The following is a 21062-nucleotide window of genomic DNA, read 5'->3' as shown; positions in this document are numbered from 1 at the left end:
TAGATGGAAACAAATCGCCGCAACGTTTCTCGCAGCCTCGAAGATGCAGGAGCGATCTGACGTTAAAAATATATACGTTCGAACTACGAGAATGTCACCAAGAGCCACGTAAATACCTGTTTACACTCGAAGCGGACGCGCGCTTTTGATTGAGGTGCTGGATTCGCGGTGTTGGACCGCGAATCGGTAAGCGCTTCGGAACCGATCTTTTGCGATTGCAACTCTATAGTGCCGTGACACTCGGCAAAGAGAGTTTGGATTTGCATTGAGTTGCTCCCGCAAACTGTTATAGCTCGACAGTGACGTGCAGTTGTGTCAGAATAAAAACGGCATACTAATAACGAAGTGTACATATAGTGTTGCGAAGGTAATCCATACGACAATTATTTGAGCTCTATATCACATAAAACAAGGAGATAAAATCAATGAGAGTCCCTTTTCGACGACAGCGTTCGCCACCGCTGCTTCGGAAAACAAGATAACAAGGGGTCCGGGGAGGAGATTAACCTCTTAATCTAAAATTGAGGTCAGCAATCAAACTATAATACGGGAATGGTCCACAAGGGTCGCACGGGCATATTCCATTCAGCACGCCAGCCGGTCGTGGGCATACGGTCTTGGCCAAGGACCGTCGGAGCAATGCTGTGCCGAGTCGGAGTGCCTGCTAGGCCTATACTGCCGAGCTCGCTTGGTCGGGGTCTGTGGAATCGTGGCTGTTGGAGCTTTTTGCGGGTGTTTGGGGGTCCAGCATTCTTGTTCGTCGTTTTGTCGTGGTCTGTTTCAAGTACTCTTTACTTTTTTCCTGCTGCTTGAAGTCGGGACGCGCGAGAGGAGCACGTAGAAAAGTAAACATTTATTGGTCGTCGCGACCAAGTGACTGAGCGACGCTGTCAGCCATGCAGATTTGATCGTAAAAAGTGCGTAAGACAGCTCCGGAGCTGTCGTAGGATTTTGTCGTAACCTGCGCAAAACTTCCGATAATTTTTTTTCGTGAATACGAATTTGTTCTTACGTTTTGTCTTACGCACATTTTTGCCGTAAGATCGTTTCGTGAATCTGGCCTCAGTTCTAGAAATTTGCTAGAGACCCGGGGAGACAAGAAACCCAGGTCTACTTGTAGTAGGCGAAGGGAACTGGTCGTCACCCTGTTAATTGCGTGGGTTTGCATCTGTTTTCTTTTGCATCAAGTTCTACTGTTAAACTCTCCGCAAGGAAAGTGACATGTACAGGCATTTTGCTAACTCTTTTGCATTAATTTCTCAAGTTGTGCCCAACAACTCATTAGGGGCTATGTGAAGCATGAAAAGCAATCTCATAGCTCAGTTTGTAATAAGCAATGTCCAAAGTGAGGCACTTGTGAGTCAAAAATGAATGCCTCGTGCCTTTTGCAACGATGCACAAAGGAATCAAGGGCACGTGTGCAACTAAGACACCTTCCTTACTTCGCTGCTTGAGATCGGGGTGCTGTTCAGAGCTCTCGCGAATTGTTAAAGGCGGTGGTGTTAAGTTATAGACTGTTCCCTTTCCCGTCTGGAAGTGCAGGTGGTGCAGGACTTTGTGCAGACAACTCTTGACAATGAGACACCTACCCAGTGGTTGCACCGGCTCATGGAAACTCACAGCAGAGAGAGCGAAGACTACAAGATCAGCCTTCTTGGTGAGAGAAGGACGCATACTTTTTATGTGCAGATGCCTTCTTCATCATCTTCATAAACTTCTTATGCCATCTCCATAAAGTTCTCATGCTTGCCCTTGTAGGTTGGCCATTTTCTTAATCTTGATTTCCCAGCAGGCTTTTAATGTGAAAGCTTTAACTGTTTCATGGAGCGAGCTGACGTCATCAGTTGGAAGCGCGGAAACGGCAGATAGTTTCCGCGTGCCTTCGGTTCCATTAGCTGGCGCACGTCGACGGGACTCCCGTTGGCCGCTGCGTCATGGCCTCCGAGATACCGAAGCGCGCGTGTGCTAGTACACAGCAGAAGACAAAGGGAGCGGACGAGTGGCTTGCATGCTTTCGCATTCAGAACTCGTAAGAAATGCTTAGGTGTACCTCGAGCTTTTTTTTTATGCTGTTGCAGGGGCGGATCCAGAACTCCGTTTTGGGGTGGACGAAAAAATTTGCAAGGATACTATTCTCCCATTCGACTGAGTGGTTCTCCAAGTTCAGAGTACAAGTGTGCCTGCTAGGTTGTGACCTACCCTATTTTGAACCCCCATCCTTAAGTACCGAGCCTTCTACCACCTGGCAGGCCGGTAATCTGTTTTATTTGGGGGGGGGGGGGGGGGGGGGGGGTCGGGGGTCGGGGGTCGGGGGTCGGGAGTCGGGAGTCGAGGTCGGGGTCAGGGTCAGGGGTCTACCCACTTAAAATTGCCCTCCGAGAAGGAGGAAGGGGGGGGGGGTCGACTTAGTTTTGGGGGGGGGGGGGGCGGCTGCCCCCGTCGCCCCCCCTTGGATCCGCCCCTGTGCTGTTGATGGCAAAATGTACCCAGTTGAAAGAAAGATATAAGACGTAACTATGTTAGTGTGTGTTGATGTCGTGCCTAATAGGTGTCTGTGGTGCAAAGTTTGTTTCCTTTGTCCTCCAGATATTTTTAAATCGCTGGAGTGTCACACTCTCTTTTTGCCTGCCGTCAAGCGCCTTCTTCTGACTGATTTATCCGAGGTAAGAGCATAATGACACTGATTTCTGTCGTACTTTTTAAGGGGGGACATGGGCCTAAGTTTCAAATTTTTTTTAAAAAGTTAATTTTTCAATTTTGAGGTTTTTGGTATTAAAAACATATTATACACTCTTACACTAAATTTCATAGCCATGTGCCAAATAGTTACATTGATATAAAATATTTTCGACACATTGTGAAGCAGTAACAAAGTAAAGCAGTGTATGCATTTTTCTCAGTTCTGCTTTTTGCTGGAAATTTTATACGAAGGAATCTTTTGTTTGAAGATAAAATTATTCTGGTATCACAATCAAGATGTTTCTGAACTGAAATTTACTGGGGAATCGGGCTATCTACTTTATTTTGTTTTAATTTAATGTCCTCATTGAGAAAAAGCTATGTTTTCAAAGATGGACATTGGACAGGTATGCATCTCATATTTTGAGGTAATCACTCTTCCTGAAATATTTACATTTGGGTTATAAAAACTAGATAGCCCGAAGTCCCACATCTTCCACTTTATATTCAAGCAGTTAAAATGATGATTAAAGGGGTACTCCGCCGATTTTTGAGCGTCCTCAACTAACTAAATTTTCTGACTCCCCGGCCTTTACCCTTTCTGGTATGCTATTTAGTATCGTGAAATTCATAATAGTTACTGCGAAATCGGGAAATGAAAATGATGCAAAAACAAACATTCAAATATACCCGCCCTTTTCAGGGCCGTGACGTCAGTGGAAGGTTAGCTTGCCAGTCGGGCGAGCAGTCTAAAAAATAGAATATGCCAATCATTTGTTCCGTGCTGGAGCGCGGGGACTGGAGCGAGCTTCCAAAGCATTCATTTAACACCATGAAACTGCTTCGAATCAGTTGGGAACAAATTCTACAGTCCAAAGAGTGAACCCCTGCACTTCCACTGACGTCACGTTTTCATTGTTGCCAGTAGAGACTTTCAGTTTGAAAAACACGGTGAGGACCAAAATTGTAAATTCAATAACTTCGTGAAAAAAAATTATTTTGACCTAATATTTGGTATACTATTTTGGCGATGTTGTTTGGCGAGTTTAGCAAAATTTCAAGCAAATCGGGGACCATGAAGAAATCGGCGGAGTACCCCTTTAATAGCTTCATTTGCATATCATAGATTCCTTAACGAAGAGTGACAAATCTTATTATGCAGGAATGTAAAATTGTCCTAGAGAGCTGAAAATTTGCACAGTACACATACATTTGAAGTTAAATCTCCCCTGCAAATTTCATTCCGATCACTTGGGCAGTTCAGAAGTTTAACCTCTAGCCAGTGTCTCCCCTTAATAAAGGCTCTTTCACACTCTTGCAGCCGAGTACGACCGAGAGAGACAAGACCGGTTTTTAATCCTCTTACGACGTCTTGGGACCAGCTCCGCAGCAGTGCACTTGATCCTAAGATGTCGCAAGAGGCTTAAAAACCGGTTCTGTCTCTCGGTCTTACTCGGTTGCAAGAGTGTCAACGAGCCTTAACTGCTTACAGAGTTGAGGAGAGGGGGAGGGGAGGTTATTTAAGATTGGTCTATTCATTCCCTTCGTCGTTAAAGGGGTATTCACACGAGGGAGAAATCCCGGGGATTTCTCCCCGACACGCGCGCATCACGAGATGAAAACGCGAGGCTTTTGCACATCGCAAAGCCTGACGTTTTCGTCGCTGGATCCGCTTGCCGGGGAGAAATGCCCGGGATTTCTCCCTCGTGTGAATACCCCTTAAGCAATTACTTTGAAGTGCCTTCCTGAGCTCACCTGTCTAACATAGTGCTGACGTTAAAGGGGCCATGAAGCAAATTTTTGGCTGGAATAAATTAATTTAGAATGGGATTTTACTAATAGCATATTGTTTAATGGGCAAAAGAAAGAAGGTAGAAAGGCAAAAGCCTGCTTTTCGATACAAAATTTTTAAAACAAAGCGGACTATTTTTTCTTTGAAAGCTCTCTGCCTTTTTAGTGCGATACATCTGCGGTGCCCAAGTACCGAAATCACGTCAGCCGGCCCCAGCTCACGCATTGGACACAAGCACTGCATCCCTGTGCTATCTGACTATACTCCGTTCACCCTTGAGCTGACAGTGCAGTGGGAGCTACAGGCTTGCCGGATCAATCAGCTGCCTCCCTCTCATCACCTGACCCCATTTTCTGCACGTGGGTATACGTGAGGAAGCGTGATCATGTGGCAAAAATATAGAAGTGTGACTGGCCTAACGAGCACGTAGCTTCCACAGCACTATGAGCTTATGGGTAATGGAGGATAGTTGCGTGCAGTAAACTCGGCCCTGTACCTTTGTTAACACTCTGCAATTTGTGAGTTGAGGAGGAAAGCTAAGAACGAAGAAATAGAAAAATCATTTCATGGCCCTTTAATTTTTTCGCTTACATTGAAGGCAGGAAAGAAAAAGTAAGCTTTTACATCATCTTGTTCACAAAAGTTGACAAAACAATAACATTAGTATGCAGTAACTCTTTGTATTCACAAATATCTCGCTACAAAACCTGGCAAGCTGCCCATAAGTATTTGTTAATAATTTTAGTTTATACATAGGGTACTTTTTCAGAACAGTTTTTTTCTGTATGCAGGCCAGGGAAGAAGACCTCACAGAAGAGTACATTGAGGAGAGAGATGCTCTTTCTAAAAAGCTCCTTGCAACCTTAGTGCCAAAGACAAAGAATGGTATCACTGTGTTTCTATTGCTATTTATTTTTTTTTTTTTTCTAAAAAGAATGTACAAGATTTTTTGCAGTGCAAAACTCTGAAACTCTGTCCAAAAGTGTAACCCTACCAGAGTTAGTCATCACTTTTCATTCAAGTATGGTGCCATGCACAAAAGATCAATTGTTGGGAAATACTTTAAGTATGTTACACTAAAAGTACTACCGTAGAGTACAGCGCATCCACCCATTCTACACTAAGTGCCCATTCCAAAATTTGTAAGATCTGGGAAAATACGCACAGTACATTTATATGTAAAAATGATGACCGGACAAGCGCCCAGCCCCCTTTTTTTGCACTTATTTTTGAATTTTGAGTGAGCGCTTGCTTGGTATTTTGCGGCATTTTTCCAGAAAAAGTATTTTTTGCAGAAAAAGTACTTAAAGTATTTCTTCTGGTACTTTTCAGAGAAAAGTATAACTCCCGACTTCAAAGTATGTTCCCCAAATGTGGTCTTGTTAAATTTATATCACAAAATTATGCTTTGTCAACTCTGAAGAAATTCTGGGAGGAATATTCTACTCTCACCAAAACGCGAGGAGACGTTTTGCTCTTTTTCTGCGGGGAACGACTCTCCCGTTGCATTTCAAACTCTTACTACTACTCGCTTGGTCAGCGGAAGCAAGGAGGTTATCCTTCACTTGAGCATTGCTTGCGGAAGCTACTGGGCTGTTGTCATGCTCTCTTTATTAGGAAAGGCTGTGTCAAAAAGTACTTATTTATTTTATTTACAGAAACAACCTGCAGCGCCGAAGCATTATAGCAGGGAAACACAAAATAAAACACATACTCACGAACATAAATGCAATGGCAAAATACAATAAGTACTGTTCAATGAAAGAACACGCACAAGCTGTTTGAAAGGTTATTGTATTTATAGTACTTTACTTGAAGTACATTGTGCTTGGCATACTTTTTTTATTTTACTACTTTACTTTTTCTACTTAAAGTACACGACCTTTCATTTACTTTGTACTTTATGTCAAGGACTTTTTAGATGTACTTTACCCAACGCTGCAGACGTTACAGGAAGGGTTACCTAAAACAGCGCACAAGCACAGGAGGAAGAAACTAGAACACAGCTAAGAGTGCTTACTTCCAGCTTATGTATTGTCAAAGAAAGAGAAAAAAGCTTCAGACATGAAGCCTACGTGTACCCACAAGGTAAAAAGAAGAAGAAAAAACGGATACATTACTAAGTTGCGGTAGAAAAGGAGAAAACGAAGACATTATGAGGTCACAACAAAAAAGAGAAAAAAAAGAAAGAAAAAAAAATAACAAAAAAAACATTTGCATAAAGTACAGGCCGGCCCCGCTGGCCTGATTTTCGGATGTTGTAGCCTTCTAAAATTTCTCTAGTTTGCCAATTTCAATATCGTCCTAATATTGTTTTGTCCGAATACATAATTTATTTATTCACAATACCTTACAGGCTCTTTTCCAGGGCATTGAGTAAGTTGGGAGTCATAAGTTGGGAGTCAGCACTTTTTCCTGTGTTCTATTTTCTTCCTCCTGTGCTTGTGTGCTGTTTTGGATATGTCTTCTTAGTGCCAGGTAGCTTAACTCTCTACATTATTACAGAAAGTTCCTGAAAAGTTTGAATGAAAGAGTGGTGCTTATAGAACCTGTGAATAAGTGCAGTATTATACCAGTGAGGGACAGCATCTTTTCATTTCAAATTTTTTTTCAATTGCTTCAACTTGTTCCTTATGTAGCATTGCGGGCTGAAAAAGTTTCACATACCCAGTGTTTTTGTCAAGACTCGAAAATTTCTAAAATGAGGGTGGTTTAGAAGAAAACAAACTTTCCAGGAACAAACTGCCAGCCACAACGAGTGTCGGGGATTGCAAAAAAAATATATTAATTTGCAAAATATTTATCTAAAAATTATGTTCTAATTAGGGATAATGAACATAAGGTTCCAATTAGAAACTTGCTGAGTGTCATTGAAAACCCTTAAATCTGTCAATTTTAGGACGACTTGAAGCATGTGGGAAGTGGGGGTTTCACTAAAGTTTGCACTCATGCAGCAGGTGCAAGGTGGACGATGCGAAAACATGGATGATATTCTTATTATTTGTGTTTTCATGTATTTAAATATTTGCTCCATTATAATTAAAAATTTTACCCCAGAACCCTGCCTTGGTTAAGATGAAACCACCCTAATGTCTTCGTAATTATACCTTCTTCAGGAAGACCAATCACAGGAGCTGAACTCGTCACACTTTTTGAGGTCCTTGTGGAGGCCTCTAATGATGGCTCTCTTGCTGATGTGAGTGAAGCTCCTCTGCTTTATGTATTTGTGGCAGATAAGGGCCACTTTCTGAGTCTTCATTTTGTTTGGGATGCATGGTGCAGTTCTTTTTTGTCGGAAACTAACTTGGCCATCTCAATAAAACTGCACGAATAGGTACCAAGCCGTTGGACTTCCTTTGTCGAACGAATAATGGATTCTTCTACCGAAGACTGCACTCACTTCTATGAGTCTGAGATGCAAGTCCTTTTTAAGAAAAACGACGACGGACCTGTCAAAGAAGGTGTCCTTGTGGTGAGTGAATGTTGGCATGGCAAACTGCAAAACTCTGGCTACACAGTACCCTTATTATTGGCCCTAGGGTGGTAGGCCCGACACACACGCTGCTCAAAGAGGGTAGTTTAATGTCTGGAAATGGTAGAACACTTTTTACGGGAACCTCATGCATAAGCTGAAGGGGATTAAAGACCTCGCCATAAAATGGTCAGAAGACCTTCTACCGTCGAATACAGTACTACTGGTATACAGTTTCTAGACATTAAACTCGCCCTCTCTGAGCAGCATGTGTGTTGGGCCCACCACCCTAAGGCCAATAGGCCCTTGTTACCATATGACTCATCCCACTCAAAGCTGGTTAAAAAAGGAATAGTCAATTTGTGTTTCATGAGCACCTTAAGGTCTTGCTACCATGCCATGCGCTCGAGTTCAACTGAGCAGTATGAGCGCTTGCTGTGTGCCGGTTTTCCAAAGGCTGTGCTTGTATCTGTAGCAGAAGGTGTCCTTAAGAAACTGCGAAGGGGTGTTAGGACGGATGGTTCTCATTTGAACCCGTTCGCATTTCTACCTTCTCGTTTTTACCTTCTCATATCAACCCAGCGCAAAACAACTTTCGCGTTTCTCCCTTTCTCATTTAAACCGTTCTCAAAACAAACTTTCGGGTTTTGACCCTTCTCAAAACGAGTTTTCTCATTTTAACCTTTCTCATCTCAAATTTTCTCAAAACATACTTTCTGGTTTTGACCATTGTCAGAAATACTTTTCTCATTTTAACCTCTCTCATTTCGAACCCAAATTAATCCAACATCATGATCTCGCAATCTTTCTGCGGTATTTATGGCGAATTCGGGTAATTAATTGCCTTTGAGCCCTTGCCTGTAGCACCGGCAGCCAAAAACGCGCCAGCGGCGCATCACGTGACCCTCTCCAGCCGAATGCAAAGCACAATGAACTGGCGTTTTTATTTGACTTGGTCGCTAGTGAGCTCTGTTAACTTCTTCGATCATTCTATGGTACCATGAGCACGCTGCATACGCCAACAACATAAATTACGACTCTTTGAGATGTGTGTAAACAGAAGCGGCTTCACAAAACTTTTAAAAATATTGGCATTACCACAGTCTGTACAGCTGACAGAATATTAAAATATAAAATCAATGAAAGGGCAGATGTATAAATCAGTGTGGTTCTGCCCGCACGCGCGTCAAATTTCAATAAACTTCGTTTGGATTTTCGATTAACTGTTGCCACGGAGGCTTGCCAGCGTCGCTTTCCATATTCTCTTTACTGTTAGTAGCGAGTTTTAGTAGATCGTTCCCATGACTCCGATAACGATACCTGATACTCCGCCACCGCCTCCCTTGCGCATGCATAGTATCGTTATCGGGGGTATCGGAACGATCTACTAAAACTCTCTAGTACCTCTTTTGGAATCCTCAATCTTCTCATTGCACCCACCCTCCTTGAAATTGTAATGCGTGTTCAAGTTTCAAACTGCATCACTATGCATACTTTTTTTTCAGCGGTGTAATAACTTGTTATTACAGAGTTGTAAAATAAAGTGATGTGTGATGCAGCCCGTGTCTCAGAGCAAACATACCTTGCTCAGGCTGGATAAATTCTTCCAAAAATGTTGACTTTCTTTGAAACATAAATTATCTTTCTCTTCGTTGTTTTTCCTATCTTGTCTCGGAGCAGGAAAGGGTGCCTGTCTCGATGGCTTCGTTTGCCACTCGAACCCGCTATTTGCCGCCTCAGCGAGCATTGTTTCGTTTGGTTCCCTAATCCGATTCGGATGTGACGATACCGGATACAGTCTGGCAGACAAGCTGCCCGACCTCTTGGAGCTCGGGAAAACTGCTGGTAAATTGGAGGTACACGCCTGAGAAGCGCAACCCGAAAAGCTTGCACCCGTCAGCCTTTGACCACGCGAATGCCCCTGCCGAAGGTATGGGAAAACCTTTTTTCAGGGAAAATAACCACCCGAATTGGCCATTACAAGCAATAACACACGACTAGCACAATGATCCATTTGCTCCACACGACGACATCTTAACGACATACAGCGACAGAAGAGAAATGAAGTACCGAATCTGCGCTAGCACTTTTGAAACCACGTCACCATGTGACCATGTAGCTACGTCAACAGGCTCGGGGTGGCACGCAGGCATAAGGAAAATTGTTTCATGTGCTATGCAAGAGATGGGGCCGCTTCGCTTCATCTTCAACCTTCATCCTTCAACTGTTTTTCCTTCTTTCTATACCTCACTGCGGTGTTGAAATGACAACGAGTTGAAATGAGAAAGGGCCGAAACGCGAAAGGTTAAAACGCGAAGGGCGTTTTGCGAATGGGTTCAGACGAGAAGGGTTCAAATGAGAATGGGTTCAAATGAGACGGGTATAAATAAGAAAGGGTCGAAACGCGAAAGGTTAAAACGAGAAGGGCGTTTTGCGAATGGGTTCAAACGAGAAGGGTTCAAATAAAAATGGGTTGTTTCGAGATACACCCGTTAGTACACGCTCAGATGCACTCCAAAAGGAGAGACAAAAGGTGGCAGTTGTGCCATACATGCCCAGAACAGCGCACAACCTAAAAAAGATAGCAAAACTTCTAAACACAAAAGTTCTTTTATCTGCACCTGAAAAGCTCGCCAAGATGTGCAAATTGACAGACCCGTTTCACAAAGCACCGGCAGGCAGCTTAAAGAAGCACAGGAGTCCCTTCGTCGCTTGCGCGAAAGGTGTAGTGTATCAGACTCCACTGTTATGTGGAAAGAAATATGTTGGCCAGCCAGGCAGGTGTTTTAATGACAGACTAAGAGAGCACAATCAGAGATTTCGGAATGGCCATCTTTCGTGTCATCGTCATGACGGGTGTATCTCGAAACAACCCATTCTTATTTGAACCCTTCTCGTTTGAACCCATTCGCAAAACGCCCTTCTCGTTTTAACCTTTCGCGTTTCGACCCTTTCTTATTTATACCCGTCTCATTTGAACCCATTCTCATTTGAACCCTTCTCGTCTGAACCCATTCGCAAAACACCCTTCGCGTTTTAACCTTTCGCGTTTCGACCCTTTCTCATTTGAACCCGTGGTCATTTGAACACTGTAGTGAGGTATAGAAAGAAGGAAAAACAGTTGAGGATGAAGGTTGAAGATGAAGCGAAGCGGCACCATCTCTTGCATAGCACATGAAACAATTTTCCTTATGGCTGCGTGCCACCCCGAGTCTCTTGACGTAGCTACGTGGTCACATGGTAACGGGGTTTCAAAAGTGCTAGCGCAGATTCGGTACTTCATTTCTCTTCTGTCGCTGTATGTCATTAAGATGTCGTCGTGTGGAGCGGATGGATCATTGTGCTGGTCGTGTGTTATTGCTTGTAATGGCCAATTCGGATGGTCATTTTCCCTGAAAAAGTTTTCCTATATCTTCGGCAAGGGCGTTCGCGTGGTCAAAGGCTGGCGGGTGCAAGCTTTTCGGGTTGCGCTTATCAGGCGTGTACCGGCAATTTACCAGCAGAAGTTTTCCCGAGCTCCAAGAGGTCGGGCAGCTTGTCTGCCAGACTGTATCCGGTATCGTCACATCCGAATCGGATTAGGGAACCAAACGAAACAATGCTCGCTGAGGCGGCAGATAGAGGGTTCGAGCGGTAAACGGAGCCATCGAGACAGGCACCCTTGTGTGCTCTGAGACAAGATAGGAAAAACAACGAAGAGAAAGATAATTTATGTTTCAAAGAAGGTCAACATATTTGGAAGAATTTATCCAGCCTGAGCAAGGTATGTTTGCTCTGAGACACGGACTGCATCATACATCACTTTATTGTACAACTCTGTAATAACAAGGTATTACACCGCTGAAAAAAAAAGTATGCATGGTAATGCAGTTTAAAACTTGAACACGCATTACAATTTCACGGAGGGTGGGTGCAATGAGAAGTCTGAGTATTCCAAAAAAGGTACTAGAGAGTTTTAGTAGATCGTTCCGATAGCCCCGATAACGACACTATGCATGCGCAAGGGAGGCGGTGGCGGAGTTTCGGGTATTGTTATCGGAATCATGGGAACGATCTACAAAAACTCTCTACTAACAGTAAACAGAATATGGAAAGCGACGCTGGCAAGCCTCCGTGGCAACAGTTAATCGAAAATCCAAACGAAGTTTATTGAAATTTGACGCGCGTGCGGGCAGACCCACACTGATTTATACATCTGCCCTTTCATTGATTTTATATTTTAATATTCTGTCAGCTGTACGGACTGTGGTAATGTCAATATTTTTAAAAGTTTCGTGAAGCCGCTTCTGTTTACACACATCTCAAAAGTCGTAATTTATGTTGTTGGCGTATGCAGCGTGCTCATGGTACCATAGAATGATCGAAGAAGAAGTTAACAGAGCTCACTCGCGACCCAGTCAAATAAAAACGCCAGTTCATTGTGTTTTGCATTCGGGTGGAGAGGGTCACGTGATGCGCCGCTGGCGTGTTTTTGGTCGCCGGTGCCACAGGCAAGGGCTCGAAGGCAATTAATTACCCGAATTCGCCATAAATACGGCAGAAAGATTGCGAGATCATGATGTTGGATTAATTTGGGTTCGAAATGAGAGAGGTTAAAATGAGAAAAGTCTTTCTGACAATGGTCAAAACCAGAAAGTATGTTTTGAGAAAATTTAAAATGAGAAAGGTTAAAATGAGAAAAGTCGTTTTGAGAAGGGTCAAAACCTGAAAGTTTGTTTTCAGAACGGTTTAAATGAGAAAGGGAGAAACGCGAAAGTTGTTTTGCGCTGGGTTGAAATGAGAAGGTAAAAACGAGAAGGTAGAAATGCGAACGGGTTCAAATGAGAACCACCCATCATGACTGCGGGCGCAAACATTTATATGCCACATGTACTGTTCTCGCCAAACATAAAGACAAGACAGAGAAATAATTGAGGCTGACATCATCAAAAGTTCTGGCATCAGCGTGGCCTCAATTGACTTGGCAGAAAAAGAGATAGCGTACAATGCAATCAGTGACGGGGCGTCGGATTGGTTGAGGGTTTTGCAGTTGCGCAGTGCGAATGCACGATGTTCTCTGATTAAACAGTTGAAAGTTAGCGTTTTGTGTTGTCTATTCTTCCACTGTCCATGTCCTAAAGTGCAATCATGTTTTCGAATTCACAATGCCAATTTGCCAAACAATCAGCACTTAATCATTTACTGTGGAAGTGCATTTTCCAAGTTTTATGTGGGAATTCTTTTTGTTTATTTTAATCTGCATGGTAATCATTTACTTTTTTTTTCCTGATTTGTTTCATGATCTTAGGAGTGGCATGCTCAAGCAAAGAAGAAATCATTCACTCTTCTTACACAGTTGCTGCATGGGTAAAACACTTTATACTTTTCTTGGTTGGTCTTGTTTTGTGAACAGTCGTGTGTAGCTCTCTGTAAAAAGGCAAATTTAAAGGGATGCTGCACAAGTTTCTTTCGGTTTCCTAAAACTGTTGTATTTTTGCTTGATTAAAGAATTTTTAAGATTAATAGCGTTTATTTTTAAGCATTCCTTCCTACTTTTGAGGCGGTGTCGTCAGTACGGTTCATTCATTTTGTGATTAATTTGTGGGACAAAACATTACTATCTGTATAGATTAGGCCTTGGACAGTGTTGTCTGAGGCACCTTTGCTAAATGCATCCACTAAAAAGATTCCTAAAAATCACTTTAGCTTTTCCCCAAGATTGTGGGGAGGTCTGTGTGAAAGGTAGATTTTTCCAGCACGACTGGCTGTAGAATGAAGAATTTTGATGAAAACGTTTAGACCTGCAGTTGTTATTTTGCTTAGTGTCATCTTCAGTGAGATGCTTATACAGCTCTTCTGAAGCTGTCCAGGGTTTTCCTCTTTCTATGGTCACTGGCAGGGTGAGGACGGCAGAGGGGAGTTTCGATCGTCCCTTCTCCAACACGAGCTTCATTCCTTTGATAACGCTTCGGTGTCTCTTGCAGCTCTAGCACGCACGTGCTGGAGGCCAGGCACTCGAAAGACACGCCCTGCCACTTTCATTCTGTTGGGGATTGTAGTACCCCCTTTCAACCGTGCCAATTTATTTACGAGTTTCACGTGCGGTTCTAGAGGTGTGCTCAGGCAGGTGTTGGCAGTACAGTCCTCCTTTCTGTTTAGTTTTACCTTTCTAGTTTTGAATGGAGAACCCTTTTTGTCTAGCCTAGAGTAGTGTACAGAGGCAACCTGATGCCAAGGTTCATGGTAGTATCAAACTGCTGCATCTCCAGGTTGTCAGATGCCCTCGAGTCGGCAAGCACTCAGCAAGGAAAGAACCTGGAAAGACTTCATGCCAGGCAGCGACACTTGAACTCCAAGAAGGTTCGGCTCTTCTGCTCCAACCAGGAACAGAAATATTTGGTCAGTATTGCCTCTCCAGAATAATTGACCCTGTGTATTGAGGTAACCTCCCACTCGTTCCTTCCTTTACTTTTTTTTTTTTAATTTTTTACATGTCCACGCATTGTGTAGCTCACTGCTGAAGGTCATGCCAGGGGCATTGCCCTCCCCATCAACTCTGCCATACTTGAGCGAGACCTCGGTGCCTATGCCGAGAGTCTAGTCACGGACTTTGCCAAGGAACTGGATAGTGTTCTTGAGGAAGGGGACAAGAAGACATACACCAGATCACTCAAGGTTTGCTCCTGCTTTGGTGCTGCTGTTCTCATATGAATGCTCAATCGTGCTTCGATGCAAAACAAGACATCTGCTGGAGGGTCTTTACAGTGATGGCTCGTAGCACACCTTCGAGTTAATAACGTAGACCCGCATGTACGACCTGCGGGGGCAAGAAACTGGGTGGAAATTGTGCAGCATAATAACAAAGCCTGTCCAGATAGCAGTGGTTGCTACCTTCCCATGCCTTCCTTATATTGTTGGGGTGAGAACGACAGGGCATCTCTTTGGAACACCCAACGTCCAGCACTCGCTTGTTACCTTTTGCCATGCATTGGCTGCACGCACACGCTCTAGGTTCTTGAGACGCCGCTGTCAAATGTAGGGTGCTCGCGCTGGAGACGGGACAACCGCGGTTCTCGCCCTGCCGTTCTCACCCTTTCGGTGACCATAGCTTCTGCTGTGCCGTTTTTGAGCAAGTCGATAAAGTGGATCCTAAATGTAGGAAATTGTAGCGCTAACCTGTTGCAAGGAACACTTAAGTTGCTAGTTCCAGAAAGGTTAATGTCTAACATGTAAAGGTGTGTTACATACACTGGTATTTGTGGCAAGTTTTTATTTTCTTTTACATAGTGTAAAAGAAGTTGTTTATGCACCAGTAATGCCTGTGTTTGCTTTGTTGGCTCCATTGTTGCCCGATTTTACTTTTATGCTGCACTGGCATGAGTAACAACTGCTTCATATACCCCAACAATGGTTAACCGGACAAAATGTTAAAAAAAAACTCCCTACACCATGTACTGATGCCCCTTTCCGTTGTAACATTTTTTGTGTTATGATCTGTAATTTGTGTGGGCTTCTGCTCTAGTGCTGTTTTATATTCTTTTTTTTTTCATCCCAATTTCCCTTCTGACTTTTTTGGGGTGAATCACAGCAATCACTTGCGCATTTGATCGATGCCACCCAACTCCAGAATGAGCTTTTCTTGGAAGCTGTCTTTGAGAAAGCTGTGGCTGCAGCGTCTGGTGAGAGAATGCCACTTATTTTTTTAATGAGTGAGATGTGACTGAAATGCTGCACGTTTGAATAAAAATGGATTGTGTATTCTCCTTTCATATCTTAGATACCTGCTCATCTAAAGCTGTCGTATCAGAAGCTCTAACTGATCAGCAACTGACGAGAGCAGCAAAAGAAGGGATGGACGCTGCTTTTCAGGTACATGCTTGTTTTTGTTATAGATGCCATGTTTGTGTCACAACTCGAGTTTAGGCCATGCTAACAAAGAGGCACAGCTTCAGTTTAGTCTTGGGAAGGTTAGTGTCTTATTTTGAGAGCCCTTACCATTTTCTTGGTGTTCTATCTCATTTAATGTCTTTCGACAATTGTGCCGATTTGAGTTGTACCATGACTTTATAGGTTTTCAATTCAGAATGCAAGAGGTTCTCAAGCGAAAAGAAGTATGGTCTTCATGAAGCACTGCTGAAGGTGAGTTTTTATGAGCGGTACATTTTGCAGCAGAGCCGAGTGCTTGAACACAAACCTGCTGTTACCATTGGTTTATGGCTTTGTGGCAACAGCTACCAAGCTGGAATGCATTTTGAGCAATCTGGGAAAGTTCAGTGAGGAGGAAGGGGAGGTGGGGGGGGACTTGCACTGTGCATCCAGAATAAGGCTCGCGAAAATGCTAGAAATCCAGTCATTTTTCCTTGCTCTCATTTGATGTATATAGTAGTATGCATTTTAATGCAGTCTTTTTTTGCATGTGCCTATGTGTTTGTGGTTTTCAGCTTTGTACATCCCAAGCTCTGTAGCTAATATATAATTTCTGGTCAAACAAACATCATTGGACCGAGTTTTTTGCCTTCTTGTTGCCTTGTCTTTCTTTAATGGAGGCACGGCAACTGGTGGACGCTGTTCAGGCATCTTTTATTTTATGGATATTTAGCCAAAACAATCGGCTGGGCAATCTCTCTAGGCTGGGCATTTGCTTGGGATTTTTTTGGTATGGTGCTTTGGAGTATGTATTCCAAGACCTAACTGTTCTTTTCTTCTTTGCACTCAGGATGTTATAAACCGTCGAATGGAAGACCTTAGAAAAGAGAATGATCAATTCATCTCAAAACTCATGGCTGATACTGTAAGTCTTGTTTTTTGTATAGCGTTTGACTTTCTGTCTATGCATGTCCAGAATTTTCCTGCATATCTTTAAGAGAAATGGGGCATTGAATTCATTACTTAGTTCAGTCGTGCATCACAAGTCCACTCTACAATGTGCCTGTTGTCATTTCTTTCAGACAAGGAAACTCGTGGAAAGGTTTGCTGAGAGAACTGGACCGCAGCATCTGTCCTTACCAGTGAATGATGCTGACCTTGATCTAAGGTACCTCCACCAGTACATTGCTTGTGGTAGTTCAAGGGAAACTCCTCCCACCTCTTTCCACTTCAGCAGAGCGAATGCTGGAGAGGAGGTCATCTCCTCCCCAGCGTTTGCTCCGCTCCGACTATTCGCAACTCCAGCGCACCGCTCGCCCTCTCGCGGACGGAGATCAGGAAAGTGGACGGAGATCGGGGGAGCGGGGACAGCAGTGGCGGCAGCGGCGCGGAAACGGTGGCAGGGGCTGTTGGCCTTGGCGCATGAAGCCGTTTAAAGGCCGACGACCAGACCCGAGATTCTGCAAATAAGAAGATCCTCCTAACCGTGGGGAAGGAGGAAACAGGCCAGGGTGGACAGGGTAGAAGGGGGGAGAGGAGGAAGCAGGGGAAAAGTGGAAAGTGCGATTTGGTTGTCGGTCTTTAAACGAAAAAAAGTGAGCGTGTTAAAATAGGGATTTTTGTGCTCTGCCTTGCAACAGCGTTGCACGAAGGACAGGGATGTATAATTTCTAGGGGTGTGCGAATATTCGAAATTTTGTATACAAATCGAATATTTTCCTTATTCGAAACATATTCGATTCGGAAATTGCATATTCGGAAGTTCCCGAATATTCCGCAATATTCGGGAAAAACAGCGAATATTTGCACACACTGTGAATTTTCGAGTAACGAATAATCTGCCTGCCATGCATTACCCTATGATAATGTTTATTCACTGAGAAAGGCGTATCATGCATGCGTTTTCGGTCTGCTTTGTTTCTATCTGTCCGATGGCAGCAAGACAGGATTAGTTTCGTTTCTTTCTTCGCCAAGCCCTTTGTTGTGGGGCATTTTTATAGCAATATGTGATGTAATTGCGCATTTTATAAATTGATACAGTACAATGAGCCTCGAGAGTGAAATATAAATATAAAATAAATCTCGAGAGTGTTATGTAAAAAAAATGTTTGGAAATTAAGAAAAAAAAGCTAGGTGCGAGCAAAACATTGCATCGCCATTGACAACAACTCCTGCCACTTCCGCGCTGTCAAAACTATGGATGTCAGGAACCTGCCCAGGTTCGAGCCGACCAAGTTAGACTTTTTCGAACTTTCAACGTGATGTTTGACAAAGGTTCGAGTGAAGTTCAACTTTTGTGCGCATGCACAAACATAAATAAAAAAAAAAAGCTAGTTGACTCTGCCTGGCGGAGGGAAAGTGCAATATTTGTTCGGTTTATTGGCATCACTGATTCTCATTAATAACTAATGAAAGCGTTAAAAGTGCATATTTTCACCTTTATATTGTGTAAACATTAACCATTTTATGAAATATAAAATAGAGTACTTTTTAAGTTATTTGTTTCCCAAAATTTGAAATATTTGTGTAGCACCTGGCCAACACTGTCCGTAAGTCGAACTCATTCGAACTTTAGTGAAATTTCACAGGTTTCCCGAGTGAAAGGGTCATTCTACTGGTGGAAATGTTGTCACGGCGCGTAGGGAGCGCTTACTTTCTCAATACGTTGAGCAGTTAATTTTCCTACATGATAATTTGTAATGAGTGCATTACTAGAGGTATCTTTAGCCTGCCGCAGTCAAGTAAAATGCAGTTGCGTTGATTTATTTTAAAAGGCAAAAAAAACCTACTGTTTGCCATAAGTAGGAGAAAACTCATCGCCGAACAGTATGTCGAGCTATACACATCGTGAATGGGTTTGCGTTTTAAGGTTATTACAAGGAACATGCACATTTACTCTGAGCACTTTCAAAAGACAGAATACCCGTACTTGCTTTTAGGTAATTACAAAGAAAATGAAGAAATGCTCGAAGCATTTTAAGCGCATCTGTGTTAGACAGCCGTTCGGAATGAGAGCTTAGAACGGTCACTTTTGGTGAGAGGGGCCGCAACGTTGCAAATATCAGGCACAAAAAATGTATGGTATATTAAAATATTTATTTTTGACAGAGTCATAAATATAACCCCTAAACACGCCGATTATGTTAAAAGGCAGGCATAGCGTTACTGCAGGTTACCGGCACGGCAACGCTCCTGGCGCACGCTGAAAATTGTGCTTCAAAGACGCTTCCGGTTGTAATGCTACACCGTACGGTAGCCCGCGGTAACAAACTTTTGTATCAATAACCATAGAGCAGTTTGATTACATGTTGCAATACACTAAAACCAAGACGGTGAGCAGCGAGTTGCGAGCCTGTGACACAAAGACAGCAATACTGTGAACGCTGTTCTTCCGAAGCTCGATGGTCACCGTGCATGCGCGGGTCACTTTTTGGAGCACTAATGGCCAGGCAAAGTGCAAACATAATATCTTCATCACCCTCGAAAATATTCTGCCACAAACAGGGACGTGGCCTAAAATGCGCTCACCCACCATAGTGCTTCACAAGTTGAGGTTTCTGCAACTTCTAAATATCAGCATGCTCATTTTCCTAGCGTACATCAGCATCTCCGTCACCTGTAATATGATCCCTCCCTAACCGCTTCACATTTGCAGACAAATCATTTTTAGCGCACGGGAAATCCTGGGTAGTCTATCCCCATCTCTTTCGCCACCTTTGAACTACCGCTTTGGAGTTGCGAATAATCTTCTAGGTCTAGTAGAGGGATAAAATGCATGTCATTGTGGAGTGTTGTGTAGTCTTAAAACAATATTTTTTTGTCTCGGGTGATAATATCAATAGTGTATCGATGGTGTCATGCAGGCACAAAGTTATCATGTATTTCGGGTAAAGAGTTCTTTGTAGTATCAGAAATGATCGGCAGTTATGGATTGTCTTGACTCTGACTTGGTCAAAGTCAAGACAAAAAATGACTTGCTTTTCAGCAGTCATTTTTTGTCAACACTGATAGCTGCTTTGCGCACATGTTTTAGTACACAAAATCTGTAGCAAGCATTTTTCCTCAACTAAGATCTTTATATTATCTAATAAAACCTCCATTTCTTTTTCTATTTTACCATTCTGGCGAATTGTTTCAGTAACTTCACCAATCATCAATCGAATGCAAAACGTATCTATCAAATTCTGTGTAATCAGTTCGAACAATGAAAGTATAGAGTTCTTCATACATTTTAATATGGAAAGAAAATGAGTCTGTTTGAGTTTTTCAATATTGATGCTCGTATTCCCGTCTCGAAAAGGGATGTGAATCAACCGGTGTTGTGGAACAAGTAGTATGAGCTAACATTTTGCATGTCATGGAACAGAACCATTTAATGTTTGACGTGGCTCCCATCTCATTACTTTATTAATATTCACAGAGTAATACCAGGCTGAGCAATTTTGCATCTGGCATGTGGCACAGGTCATGCCCTTGTGACACAGTGCTCAGGGCTTTTGGGAGAAGCTTGGAGAGTCCGTATCCATGAAGTCAGTTTCCTCATCCAAAGCGAGATCATTGGCAACGCCTCACAAATGTGGACTGTTCTATGTCATCTTGTTTGGGTAATGCTGCCGACGGCATTGCTTTGAACATAATTTAAGTTTGTTTTCTGCAAAGTTCTATGTAGCCAGACGAATGCTACAACGAATTAGCCCTGCCATGTCAACACGTGACAGAAAGAGTGCTCAGGGCAGAATCTCTCTGCAGCCAAGCTGTGGGAGGAGAAAGGGAAGTTGGGCTAGTTGGTATGGGTGCATGGTAGAAACAGCAGAAACCAACTCTTTCCTTAACATATGAAAAAAGGCTGTTATGAGGTGGCCCCAGTAGAAAAAATTGTTTAGCTGCAAATTTGGCTACTAAGTGTACTGAAGCATACCAAGATGTAGCTAAAGGAATTTTCTTTTCAAAAATGTAAATGTCAAACAAGATATTGATTATATATAGGGCTGCAGGTTTTCGGATAAATCCGAAAAACATCCGCTGGTAAAATTTTTGTCAATTCGGATTTATCCGATAAACTCCAGATTGTTATGTGCCCATGCCACCCCCCCCCACCCCCCCCCACACACACACACACACACATATACACACAGAGAAAAAAAAAATTAACGTACGTATATATATTTCTTTTTTTACAATTTGAGTAGCGCAGGATCAATGGTCCTGGGAAAATGACACCATAATTATCTTTCAAGCCTCGGACTGTTGTCAAAAGGGGGTCTTACGGCTTGT

The 21062-nt window shown here is 43.0% G+C and overlaps 1 pseudogene; it reads left to right on the top strand.

Moving 5' to 3' along the window:
- The window catches only part of LOC115308803, a 39784-nt pseudogene that overhangs the window by 9350 nt on the left and 9372 nt on the right, over positions 1 to 21062 (top strand).

The sequence above is a fragment of the Ixodes scapularis genome, unplaced genomic scaffold, assembly GCF_016920785.2.
Source record: "Ixodes scapularis isolate PalLabHiFi unplaced genomic scaffold, ASM1692078v2 PGA_scaffold13__105_contigs__length_92229423, whole genome shotgun sequence".
In the NCBI taxonomy this organism is placed as follows: domain Eukaryota; kingdom Metazoa; phylum Arthropoda; class Arachnida; order Ixodida; family Ixodidae; genus Ixodes; species Ixodes scapularis.
Note: the sequence above shows the minus strand (reverse complement) of the source record. Positions and strands in the feature narration are given on the sequence as shown.